Below are 13990 nucleotides of genomic sequence, written 5' to 3'. Positions count from 1 at the left end.
ACAAGGTTACCAGATGCCAGGCAGGGAGGGCATGACCTCCAAGGCTTTCAAGTGGCCTCTTAAGAGTGTTTTCACCACTCAAAACGTCAGTACCCACAGGCCAGTGTCTGAATTACATCAGACACAGAAAATTTTGCATGTGTGAATGTCGCTTGTAGTGGTATACATTTATTTTCTGTCATATGAAGCCACAATCAAAATAAGTTTGTGGATTTCTGTTGATGGTAAATCAACATAATCAACAGAAATCTAGTCTATTAGGCAAAGTCTTCAGGACCGTAATCAATCCTTTTATTTGGAAAATCTGTAAGAAAAATAACTGAAATATACAATTTACATTGACACTTTGTGGGTGTCACTCCAATGCAAGCAATATGAAGAGCTCTTGATTGGTTGACCTTCATTCTCAGCCAGTGAACTCTGAGCTCATTCAGAGTGATTCTTTACCTCTCTGTGGCCTCACTCAGTCAGCTTGAGAGAGCTTCGAAGGACCAGCTTTTGTTGGAAATGTCTGGGTGGTATTAGCTTCCACTTCTTGATTCGTTTGTTGTTCAAAATGTTGTTCCAACTCCTTATTATATTTCATTTTTCAATTATGCATACTGCTCGCAACGTTTTAACTCTGGGCATATGGTCATACCCATGGCGCTTAACTACAACTCGCTACTCCAACTGCGTTGCATGAAATCTCATCCTCGTCTCGACGCGGCTACATACAGGCTCTGCACGGAGCTCGGGATTGCTAGGCGACCGCGCTATGTCCATCCTTCCTGTCGCCACCATTTCTCATCGCGTTGCCCGTTGTCTTCAGCCATTCCTTCCATCTGGTCGAACCGCTCGGCTTTAACTGTCGGTCGCGCACTACTAACTGAGAAAACCTTTGACTTATTGCTCCTCACTGAAACATGGCAAACTCATAATGACTATTTCCACCTAAATCTTCTCACTCCCTCTGGATACAGCTACCTGGCCAAACCTCGTTTGACATCAAGGGGTGGTGGCCTGGCTGCTGTTTACCGCAGCAGCATTCCAGTCAAAACTATTGACGTTCATGTGACTTTTTAACCTTTGAATATTTAGTTCTCAAAGTTTCTGGTACATCTCCAATGCTCTTGATTCTCCTGTATCAAGAGAATAAAATCTATCCACCAAAATCGATCTCAAATTTCTTTCAGTGAACTGCATGAACTGTTAACCTCTGCCTTATCCCCTTGTGTTATATTACTTTTGTGCAGAATCGTGTGAACTCTTGTCATTGTTTGAATGTTTCAATCTTGTACAACATGTCGATTTTGCTACACACTCAAAAGGTCACACACTGGATCTTGTCTACACTTCTGGTCTACATAATGTTTCCGTGCTTGGTTCTCAGATTGGACTGTCTGATCACCTCCTCATCGAACTAAACTGTGAAATGCCTCTTCGCCGCCTCAGGGTGAAATCCACTATAACCTACCGTAACCTCAATTCTGTTAATCCATTACTGTTTTCTGAATCTGTACAAACTCTCTGATATTACTGAACACAAGCTCTCTCGATATCCTTACCAAATATAATGCCTGTATTTTCACTGCCCTTGATATACATGCCCCTCTTAAAAGTAGATTTGTACCTCCTACACACACGTCTCCCTGGTTTACCCCTGCACTTGGCAATCTAAAAACAGCTGGTCGTCATCTTGAACGCCTTTACAGGAAAACTGGTTTGACTGTTCACCTCATTGCTTACATTGACCATATTCAGTTATGCGAATCTGCTATAACACTGCATGCGCTGGTTACTACTCTACCATTATTAATAATGCATCCTCTCGACCTAAAACACTGTTTTCTGTTGTCAATAAACTCACCAACCCTCCTGCACCTGTCATAAGCAGACCTCTGTGAGTCATTCCTGCATTTCTTTCAAAATAAAATCGATAGCATTCATAATCTTTTCCCATCCATGATCTCTCCTGTCTCTACACACGACTTCCCCACTGTTTTTACACTTGATTTTGCCCAACCCTCCTACCCATGCTTATATCTTTGAGCTAATCAACAAAGCAAACGCATCTTCCTGTCATCTTGATCCCGCTCCTACTGCTTTACTTAAAAAATGTGCACCTGTTATTTCACTGCCGATTTCACTTCTCATCTCCCAACTACTACTGGTGCTGTTCCTCTGGAATTAAAAATTGCTGCTGCCACTCCTGTCCTAAAGAAACCTGGAAACACAAAAAGACATACGCAGAATGTCCAAGCTTATTCTAGTACTAGCAAGGACATTCTGCGTAAGGTCTTATTTTTGTCACACAAAAATAAAATAAAATAAAATAAGTGGTCAGTCAGACTGATGACAAAATTTCCATTTTGGGTGAACTATTCCATTAACTAGTTATCCAATGTGAAAGTTGTTTTACAAGGCCAATTACAAGGCAAATTAATACTTTTTGTTTAGGGTTGGTCTATAAAAGTTTTTGCATCAGTATAAACGACTGAGGCGAGATGTCACACTTTTTATTCAAGTGAATATTCTACTCAGTTTCTGTATAGGCATATACCTGGAAATTTTGAGCACAAAAACGATATGGGCATTTCAAAACAATAGACTTACAAAGTATCAAACCATTTTTTTTTATTTTTTTTTTTAAACAAATATTGCATGAATTTATGACAATTAAAGTATATGCGACAATCATTTATGGAAAAAATTCACACCTTTCCTATGAGACAACTAGACCCCATATCCCCTATTTCATACAAAAAGTGAAAACTACATCAAAAACAGATTTAAGACAGATGATGACGTTCACAAACAAGGTTCATGTAAGAATTCATTACTGTGAATCTGCTGCCAATTATTTATTTATTTTATTAGCCTTTTTTGTTATTGTAAGCTTTATTATTCAGCTCTGTGAGATGTTTCGACCTCCGCTCTTAAAAATTCCATTCTGTTAGATTCAGTCATACTGTCATTTTGTCAAATTGAAACCCACAGCAGAGCATAATAACTGTTTTGTGGCAAGGGTTTTGTCAGAGGAATGTAATACACCTTTTTCATGATTTAAAAAAGGAGGTCAGGAAGTTCCTAAAATCAGGAAGCAAGGTTGAATAAAATGGTCAGTGAAAACCTGATGCTTTAGTTAGGAAGGCAGCAAAGACTTCCAGTCTTTATTCTACATGAGAATTCATAGGATGCTGTTGATTTGTTTGGCTGTTTTAGGCAGCTCAGCTCTTTGTCTGTCTTTCTGCCCTTCACTGAAGAGTAACTGACCAGCTGCAGAAGTCAAGCCCACCCACCAACCCCTTTTCCCCAATCATAGAGTGAAGAGTTTTTCTACACCACCGGAATCATCACGATGCCCTGAGAAGCAGGTGCAGAGGAGGTTTGTTTGTGAGTGTGTATGTGCATGTGTGTGTGAATGTGTGAGGATTGAAGAACAGGTGCAGAGAAACTCGTGTTGGGGGGGCTTTGTTTTGACAGTAGCCTACTGACTTGATGTCTCTATAAGAAAGAGGTTGAGGGTTACCTATTCTATAAAAGCTGCATTTGTGCAGGCTTAAATACTGCTTTGTTTGTGGGAAAGTTATTAGATGTAATTTTTCCAAGAAATTGGATTGAAAGCTCAAATCAAAATTGGTGTAAGTATGTGTGAGTATTCAATAGACTATCATTTATTTTCCTATATTACAAATTGAAGGAAGGCATAAGATGACTGAAGAAGGCCCTTTGCCAATCTCAAAATAGGCAACCAACAGTCATTATGCTTTAAGTAGACTTCTTTTCAGTGGTTGAAATTGAAATCAAAGTCAAAATGAAAACATTTTGCATTAAAATAGTGAAAACCAATGATAATCAAAACCACAAAAAAAAAAAAGCTTTTTTTTTGTTTTTGTTTTTATTTATGCAATTTAATTAATAGTAAAATTCCATCAGATTGAAATGAATAATCATAATAATTGATATTGTTCAATTATTCATTTCAAATATGTAAGGATTTCTATGTAAAAAATGTAATATGTAAAAAATGTATTTAATTCAGTTTGATTGAATTTTACTATTAATTTAATTGCGTAAATCTTTAAAAAAGGCTTAACTTTTTTTTAGTGCATATTAGGCCTGCTGATGTCACTTAACTTAGTGTTCATGCTCTGTTGTGAATTACTACATTAATTATTCTCACCATAATGTTATTATTTATATCCCAGGATTAATGATACTGAAATCCCTATTAAAATATTGTATATTATTATGCAGTAGAAATTATATTGTTTCAAAGGCTGATTGATCTAATTGATTTTTCACTGTAAAAATTATTTTTGGTTTAACTTTTTTTTTTTAAAACAGCCTGGTTGCCTTAAAATTTTAAGTTCATTGAAATTAATTTGTTAAATCAGCAGAGCTAAAAAAAAATCTAAGTTGATTTCACAAAAGAAAAAATGTTGTGATAACAAATCATGACAATATTTTTTTTTACAGTGTAAGCAAAAGACTGCATTTATTCTGAAATCTGAAATATAAAATTATTTTTTCATAAAATAACTTCTACTGACAATATACTTAAATAGAATAATTAAAAATATATATATAATAAAATATAACAAAAAATAATAAAAATTTATACAAAATATTTCTTCAATCGTCAATGTATTTGGCCATATTATATACAGTAGTCAATGGCGAGGAAACAAATATAGAGTAGGCTGCATGCTTGGGGGTCTTTACATTATCAAGAATCTGTCTATTAAATAAGATCATGCTAATTTGGTTTGTTTGTACATCCAAGGTCACAGAGTGTGTTTTATGATCACAGCTGAGGCAAATATTTGAGTCTTTTCTAATTGTGCAGAAAAGAAAAGGTAGGAAACATTACTGACCTTGCTGCATCAACGTGAAAGGAATCACATCACATTAATTTGGTTACTTTTTAGTCACCCATGAATAGGGATTGAAAATTGTTTTATTGTTCATATTTTACTTTTTCAAGATGAATCTCATTAATGCTTTGGATGACCTTTGCCAAAATAGCAGTGATTTTCCACAAATACAGCAAGAGTCTGTCCAATCAGCCAGTCACTTTAACTCCCATTGTGGTTTTAATGGAACATTCACCATGGCTTTGCTTCCATACAATTTTTTTTTTCTCAAAACAACACTGAATGGGAACACACTCTTGCACAGCTGTGTCCTGGCCTGTAAGTGTGTATGTATATGTGTGTGTGTGTGTGTGTGTGTGTGTGTGTGTGTGTGTGTGTGTGTGTGTGTGTGTGTGTATATATATATATATATATATATATATATATATATATAGCCTATGTGTGTGTGTGTGTGTGTGTGTGTGTCAGTGTTTGTGCATGTCTATACAAAATGTCTCAACTAGTTAATTATGCACCAACCCTTAAGAAGACTCTTATACAACAAAAAGGATATGTCTTTGTAACATGTGTAGGCCAACTTTGAAATTGTGGACTAAGATGCCACAGACAGGTATGAAACTGAAATAAAATAAATTCTAAAGAAGAAAAAAGAATCAACAGTATTCAAGTTCAGTGATTATAGTGTCATCTTTGTGTCTTTCAGGGCGTTCAGTGACTATAGTGTCATCTTTGCCTTGAGAGAAAAGGTACCTCTGTTGAACCAGAACTTTCAATACAATCACAGAGCAAAGACTTTGTACTTTACAGCTCAAGTAAAAGCCACATACCAGAAATCAATAGTTCTGTATGATACATAAAGAAAAGAAATGAAGTCTGAGTCACATTTTGACAAGGAGGTCAAGGACAGCATTCAAACTCAACCAAAAGACATATTGTCCAATTCAAGGACAATGTACATTTAGCAGGAATCTGTTGATGATTTATAGTTTTGAAATGAAGCCACCATGTCCCAAACTTTGGTCAATTGTACCACATGAACATTTACTATACAACTATACACAACTATAGGCTTAAGTAAATGTGGCCATAAAATATAATTTGGGTTGAAAATATTTTTATAATCTTACTTGTAGCCTATCGTAAAGTAGGCAAAGTTGCGATATCCTTTTTTTCCCCTGTTTGGTCGCACATCCAAGGGAAACGGATTCTCGAACAAGAAAAAATGGGGCGGGACTTGATTTTGTCCATCAGGAATTGATTGGATGGTTGGGTGGTTGTGATTGTGGTTTGCTATTGCTGTGATGTTATGTGAGTGACAGGTTGTCCCGCGCTCGCACCAGCAAATGCGTCAGAGAACAGAAGATATGAGATTGCTTCTCTTCCCTCATGTCGCTACAAGAGGAAGGGGAAATTATTTGGATTAAAGATTAAGAGGGCACATGAATTTAAAAAAAAATAAAATAATAATAACAATAACAACAATAATAATAATAATAATAATAATAATAAAATAAATGATGTGTACGCATACTGCAATATTCCATAAGAAAATAGAATTGTCAATTTTGATTTCTTGGTGACTTTAAAGCTTCCGCTAAGAAAAAAATGTCTATGCTGCGTACAAAATAGTAAGCCTAAACAAGAAGAACACTGCAACAATACTACCGTACATTTAGTCTTCTAATGTAATTTTACAACCCTCAATAAATGAGACACAAGATGGAGGCACTGGTAGGCTATTTTAAGGTAGGCTACAATATGTAAGATTTTTGTAATACAATATATTTAAAAAAACAAAAAAAAAAACAAACACTTGCACTGCGTGATATATTTCATGCATTTGTGTAGCCTACTTGCATTATCCCAAAAGTTCCCAAGGATTTGTAAATCCAAATTACAGTTTTAAATAATGGCTCGTCCCTTGTCAGTGTCGCATATCAATGACCTAATATCCACGCTATCCTCTGTTTCCGCTTGTAGAAACCATATATAATGCATAGATGCCTCATTACGGCCGTTTCAATGGGCCACGGGTAAGCCGCTAATGAGGGATCTATGTATACATTTCTATGATACAATATCTCGCACGCCGCTGTTGTGTCGTTCAGTCAGCATGGTTCACGATTATTGAGGACAGAAAATCCCTCCCTCAACAAAACGTAAACGTAGATCAACTGAGGCAAGAAGGCTTTGGGACAAACGGAGAAATAAAACGGATCAAAATCGGCGTGGCGTTTTCGAGATAGAGAGAGCTTCACGACAAACTTGGACTTGATCTGTTGACAAATACTCCGCTCTTGCATGTGTTTTAATAAAACATTTTTACAGTCTATGGTTTTAATAGACAGCTAAGTCGGATGTTGACGTCATATGTTGATAACCTGCTGCAAGTATGCAACGTTAAACATTTTAAAACTAGTGAACCCAACTTTTACAGGCATAATATAATAAACATCTGTTTCACTTCAAGATAGGTTTTCATTAAGGTTTTAGACTGGTCTTGCAATAACATCATGCTTTTGTGGGGTTTTGAACTGAAAATTAAATTTTAAAACTCACTCGTTTACACTCTGCCTCTTTCTGCAACCTTTTTGCAAAGTACAACGTGAAAGTGCAAGGCTGATGCTCTGTAGTGGATCCATAGGCCTACGACGTCGCAAGACAGTTTCATTTCGATTGAAAGGAGCAAAACACGCGAAACTGCACAGCACACTCCCAGAATCTGTATGATGCATTTCCATAGGCGTAATTTGCGGGTGGGACAGTATGTCCCCACCACTTTTTGCCAGGATATTTGAACAGGGTCTCTATTCATTATGGTGAAATCACAAAACATAACGCACACAAACGTGTCTCTGCTTGATATACAACCACTATTGAAGATAATCGGTTTTGATGAGATGAGGAAAAAAAAAACTATACGAGAAAAAAAAAAAAGCTAGCCTATACAAGAGCGGACTAGAACCCAACATCTCTGACACAGTTGGCGAAAGTTCTACGACTCCACCGTTGTTCTAATACGTTGAATATGATGGTCTAATAGGCAGATCTATGTATTTATTACTCGGCATAATATTCTAGGCATTGACAACATATATTAGATTACATCTCATTAAACGACAAATGAAACCCCATGTAGCCTACTATTTAAATCGATTGCTGGACATGGTAATGTTATAGTACATATATCTGATTTAGCATTTTATTAGCAACCCCCAACCCACCTGTCCCACCCACTTTTTAAGTTACGCCACTGTGCATTTCCATTAGTAGCGCGGAGCAGAGCGAGCGTTTTCGGTTAATATAGGCTATATATATTATTATTTATTGTACAAGTACAGTTATATGCACTTTGTTTGTACTTCAGTAACGATTTTTTATCAAGTCTGGAGACCCCGTTCACACCACCAGCGACTTTGTCGCTGTACGTCGTGAGGGCCAATCTCATTTCTCTGTCTATGGCAGTGAAATTAAATAGCCTACAGTATATGTGTTGCACAAAAATATTTAGCCATTACTTGCAAATGCTGTGGGTTATGTAGGGAGACCGGGGACGGTTGTAACACTTTTTTCTTCAGCACCTAAAACGACCTTTTTTTTTAGCTACACGTCTGAAACTTTTAGGCAAAGTACCCAAATGGCAACAATTTAAATTTCTTCAAATATATCACAGACTTTGTGAGATGATCATGAATACAAGATGGTCCTTTGTTACAACCTACCCCACTACTGGGGTAGGTTGTAACACATACTGGGGTAAGTTGTAACAGGTAGACAAAATGCACAAAAACTAATGGTTTTTATTAACAACATTTTTATTTAAAAAAATGGCTGCAACAATAAAATATGTGTGAATATGGGGAGTGTATGTGCATATTTTGTGTGTTCTTCTCATCCCAGGTTTGTGGATGCTGTATGTTGAATTCCACCGCGAGTTGATAGGCAAACTGCATAATTGATTTAAGAATTTTTTGATATTTGGACTGGAAACAAGACAAAAATACTAAGTAAGAAAAACATTTTTTGCAGTGTATGTGTTGGTATTTATTTAACTTTGACCTGATTTTAAATATGTTATTTATCATTCACAAATTAAATTGAGTTTGCATAAAAGGTCCAATACGAATTAAGGTCACTTTCAAAACACGTGTTACAACCTATGTTTTTTTAAACTTTTTTTAAACTTTTTTACCTAAGAATTTGATTTTCTGCTGTAGCTTCAGGAGAGATTGCAACGCAGACTTGAAAACCTCCGTGTGCGATCGTAAAGGAAGCCTGAGGAAACTGAAACTGTCACATAACTCTTATCTTATCCCTGATTGGTGGAATTGGTAGTGTTACAACTAGCCCCGTGTTACAACCGTCCCCGGTCTCCCCCTACTTCTAGTAGCCTACGATTGTTTTAAATGTGTAAAACTGCGCAGCATTAACCCACCAGATTATTTGACAAATAGTCACATATTAGTAGGCCTAATAGGCTAGCATTACATGTAACGTTCCTTGACGCAAATTCATTATGATGACATAAAATAGTGTGATCAAACGTACAGGTAATACAAAAACAAATTTATTAGCTGATATATGATTCGTGAATTCCATATATCTCTGGATGGTGAAAACGACATCTCCCATCGTTCCACTCTCTTTCAAATCGTCAACAAGCTTCGTCTTTGTTATGTAAACTTTGTTGTTTTGAAAATGCGAAAAAAATTACAGATTGTAGGCTACCTTTAAGGAGAGAGTGTTTCGGAGTGATACGCAAGACATGAAAATAGCGCCGATTTCCGGAAGAGCGGACTGATACGAAGCCATAATGCCACAATGATGGTGAATATTAGGAAATATCAAACCGCTGAATGCCGCAATTGGCTAGAAAGTATATAGCCCGCCTGTTTTTGTAACCGCTAGCAGTTATGCTATTTACTCGAAATCCACCTGGAATATTTAATACATTCATTTGAGTATTTTGAGTGGATGAAGGAGCTTCAAACATTATAAAAATGTTATAAATTATAAATTATAAAAATGTTATATATATATATATATTTTTTTTTTTTTTGTGCTAAATCCGAGGAACACCAACTCAATCATTTAACTAGGCTTTTCTGCAATTCTAAATTATATTTTGTGTTTGTTTATTTATTTTTTAACAATTAAGGAATTCGTAGCCTACCACTTCAACTCCACATAATCATTTCTGTGCAAATCATCAGTCAGACAGATTTCTTCATGCAGGCTAATGCCCAAGAGAAGAGATTACAAAACATTAAAATTACTTTGCGAATATCACAGCCTCTATTCTTTATTGTACAGAGTAGCATTAAAAAGAATCACAAATTGAAATTTTTGCTTTTTTAATTTATTTGGAGGTTAGCCCACCCCGTACAAACGTAGAGATTATCTGTTTGTGCAGCGCGAGGACCATTCGAGTGTTTCCCCCAGTAACTGATCGCGCATTTAACTGGAACCAGGAGCAGGAAATAAATACACCAGAGCAATGAATGCAGAATTGCTGTTACACTGGGGGTCAATAATGTGCTTTATGGATGAGTTTGATAGAAAATAATATGAATGGCAGAATACATTTGGAAATGTATAAAAGGTAAATTCTGGTCTAGCTTGTATGGTTGTGATGTTGAAAGAAAAGTAGGCTATATTGTTTACGCTTTATTTGGCTTCAGAAAAAGGTAAAGTAGCTTACCTGCATATTGCAAAACTGCATATTTTTGCAATGTTGGTTCCACCACATGACTTTGTGGACAAAAGCAGTAATTATTATTACAATATATTTTACAAAAAATGCTTCACTGCTATTAATATTATAATATTAATAATAATATTAAAAGATGATGCCAATCAACTTAACAAGGCTTTGCTTTTAATAATTTTAAGCCATTCACGTAGGCTACTTTTCTCATTATGATATTAGAACAGCTACCATTTCTTTTCTTTATGCCCCCCAAAACTGTAATAATGAATTTTAATTCAGACATTAAAAACATGTTAATCATAGAGAAGATATATTCAACTCATTGTATGTATGAACTGCATTTAAAAAAAAAGAATAATTTAATAAATAAATGGATTGAGACAAAAAATGTCCCCTCATTTAAAATGTCTTGGGGTCTTTCAGACCCTCTAAAAGAATGTCAACATGTTATGTGCCCCGTGTAATGTTACTAGGACCTGCAGCTAACCGCAATATTTGTTGCTCATCTCCAGCTCGTCAGCATGCTCAATAAGGCGGCCTTTAACCCTTCCGTGGCCTGTCAATCACAGCCCGGCTCAAGCGGGCCCATGCGGGCAGAGCAGACAATGCCAGCCCAGCTCCAGATGGACCGCAGCTGTGGTTCACTGGAGCGTGGACAAACTGCCCTCGTCAGCTGCCTGCATTGCAGATCTGCCACATGTTACGCAAGCCGCTCTCTCTCTCTCTCTCTCTCTCTCTCATGCGTGAGGAGGGCTCTTAATGGCACCCCGGTGACTCGGGGGAAACATGGAGCAAGCTCTTTTACCCAGCAAGTACTGAAGCAGAAGCCTCTGTTATCATCAGAAAGAGAGAGCACGGCGAGAGGTACCTGAATCATGAGCGAAAGTCACATCTTACCCTGACAGGAATATTTCATCAAATTCCTTCACAGGAAAACTAGAAAGAGAGAAAAAACTGAAGTCAATGTGCTTGACTTCTTTCAGCCACGTGTACCGGGGGCCATCATCCGGAACAATAGCTGTTGCTATCCTACAGTCAAATATTAAATAGACAAATCATGAGCGGAGGAAGCCGAAGTGAATGTAAACGATCAAAGAGAAGAACGCAGTGCTAGACTGTGAGAAACGCAGCCTATGTTTCTGCTAAGCAAAATGAGGTCAACTGACATCAGATATGAACTGGGCAATTTAAACAATCTGGGTAAAGCCGCGGGCTGGGATGTGGCAGTTGTATAGAAAATGGCTGTAAAGAGAAACATTAGCAGAAGCAGAGATCCCCACCAGCTACAGTTTGACTGTCTTTGTCACAGTATTGAAGACATTCTGTGTGGATATACATAGATGTTTTGTTGAGCAGAGCACTGCAAGTCAACTGGTCACCCCAGAGTAAAAGGTCATATTTGGGTGCAATCATAAATTTTTCACTGTTGACCTTGAATTTGTCCTTGATAACGTTTGACCTGAAGGCGGGGTGACAGTTGACTGGACTCACAAGGGTATATGCAACAACACACACACATTCATCCTATCCTCCATTAAAATGATATAATGTATCCCAAGACTGGAAGTAAACTGCAGGAGAGAGGGCTGACATCAGATCCCTGGGCCTCGGGGTGGAGCAGGCTAACTGCTGCACGGCCGCGTTAGTCACACTTAATGGCCTCAGCAAGATAAACAGAGCATGATGACATGGGCTAAATAACACATGCAGCCCCAGCAAGGCTGATATGGCTGGTTTTAAAGAGTGCGGTGCAGGGAAGGATCACCCCACCAAACTTTGACTTTTCTAAGCAGTTAAGCAGTTGAAAGTGCTGGAGGTGCTAGGCTGAGATTAATATTTTGTAAAAAAAAATAAAATGGTACATTATGTTGTTTTTTTGCGCAACTAAAGCACTCATGTTGCTTCATAAAAGAGAGGTTCAACAACTGGAGTCACATGGATTACTTTAATGATGTTTTTACCTTTCTGGGGCTTGAAAGTGGTAGTTGCGTAGGCTGTCAATGGAGGGACAGAAAGCTCTCAGATTTCATTTAAAAAAACTTCATTTGTGTTCCGAAGATGAACGGATGTCTTACAGGTTTGGAACGACATGAGGGTGAGTAATTAGAATTTTCAGTTTTGGGTGAACTAACCATTTAAAAATGTGGGCAGTGTTTAAGAGCAAACACTTTTATATGCATAAACAAAACATGGTGAAAATAAACAAGTAGTTTTAACAAATAAAATAAATATGCCAGTTGCGCAAAATAAGACAATAAAAGTAGGGTAGGCAATTTCGGAGAGGCCAGCAATAGCAAGCTAGTTTTGAAAGCATAAGATCCCAGTTCCCACCCTCCCTTCAGAGCGTCTACAACGTCACGCCTCCTTCAAAACACATTAACACGCACAGTCAGAGCAAGGTCTACAAATGTGTCACGATCACAGCATTAAATTACCTCAAGTCTCAAAGAACATAACATTAAAATAATAATTAATGTTAACAACAAAGAGCTCTGACTTGTAACACACCTGACTGCTGCAGATTCATTTGCCATTGATAGTGTTGCAAATGCATAATTTTAAGGAAGTGAAAAGCTCCTATATAGTGTCACAGGTTGCCATCTTTTAATTACGGTAAATACGACATGGCGTGAACGCAGCATAAGCTCGTTGTTTTGGTTCAGGAGGAACTGTAAAAGGTGGCTGCTGTTTGTTTTTGGCGCTTGGTGACTGTGTATAACTCTGCATAGCCTCAAAAAAAGTTGCTGCCTTAAATTTTTAAGTACAATCAACTTGGATGTTTAAGTCATTTCAACTTAAATCGCATTACTTTAAAAAAATGAGCTGAATCTTGTATTTAAAAAAGTTGAAAATTGCTAATCTTATTTTGATGAGTTAAAGCAATGTAAAAACATATGTTGTTATAACTTATTGATCATATCATTTTTTACAGTGATGGAACGTACTGATGACATGTGATGTCTGCACAAGCAGGGTGCGCGGAGGTATGTATATACATAGATTGACAGGCTGGTATTGGACAACCTATGATTCGGACCGAATGCAATGACTGGACCAACATTTTTTGGTCCTGAGACTTCCACAAAATATATGTGTACATTTTTTAATATTTAATATTTGATCTCATGCACTTCTGATTACTATCAGGATGTGAAGAAAGTTTTAACTAGTATAACAAAAATTGTTAATGAAAAACATTGCCTACCCTATACCCTTTAAGTAAAATGAAATTAAATTAACAGTGCAGCTAGGGTTAACTAAGAAGGTTTTAATTTTTTTTCAATAGATGATTGCATAAGTTTAGTGATGAAGACAGACTCACAATTTCAGGAATAACATGCATTCTGTTCACACTGGAAAATAAATGTACGGGATTCACTCTGCATTTAACCTTAATCCCAACAAAATGTAGTATTTGAGT

Source organism: Squalius cephalus (assembly GCF_949319135.1).
Source record: "Squalius cephalus genome assembly, chromosome: 12".
Taxonomy (NCBI): domain Eukaryota; kingdom Metazoa; phylum Chordata; class Actinopteri; order Cypriniformes; family Leuciscidae; genus Squalius; species Squalius cephalus.
The sequence above is the reverse complement of the archived record's forward strand: the minus strand, read 5'-3'. Positions refer to the sequence as shown.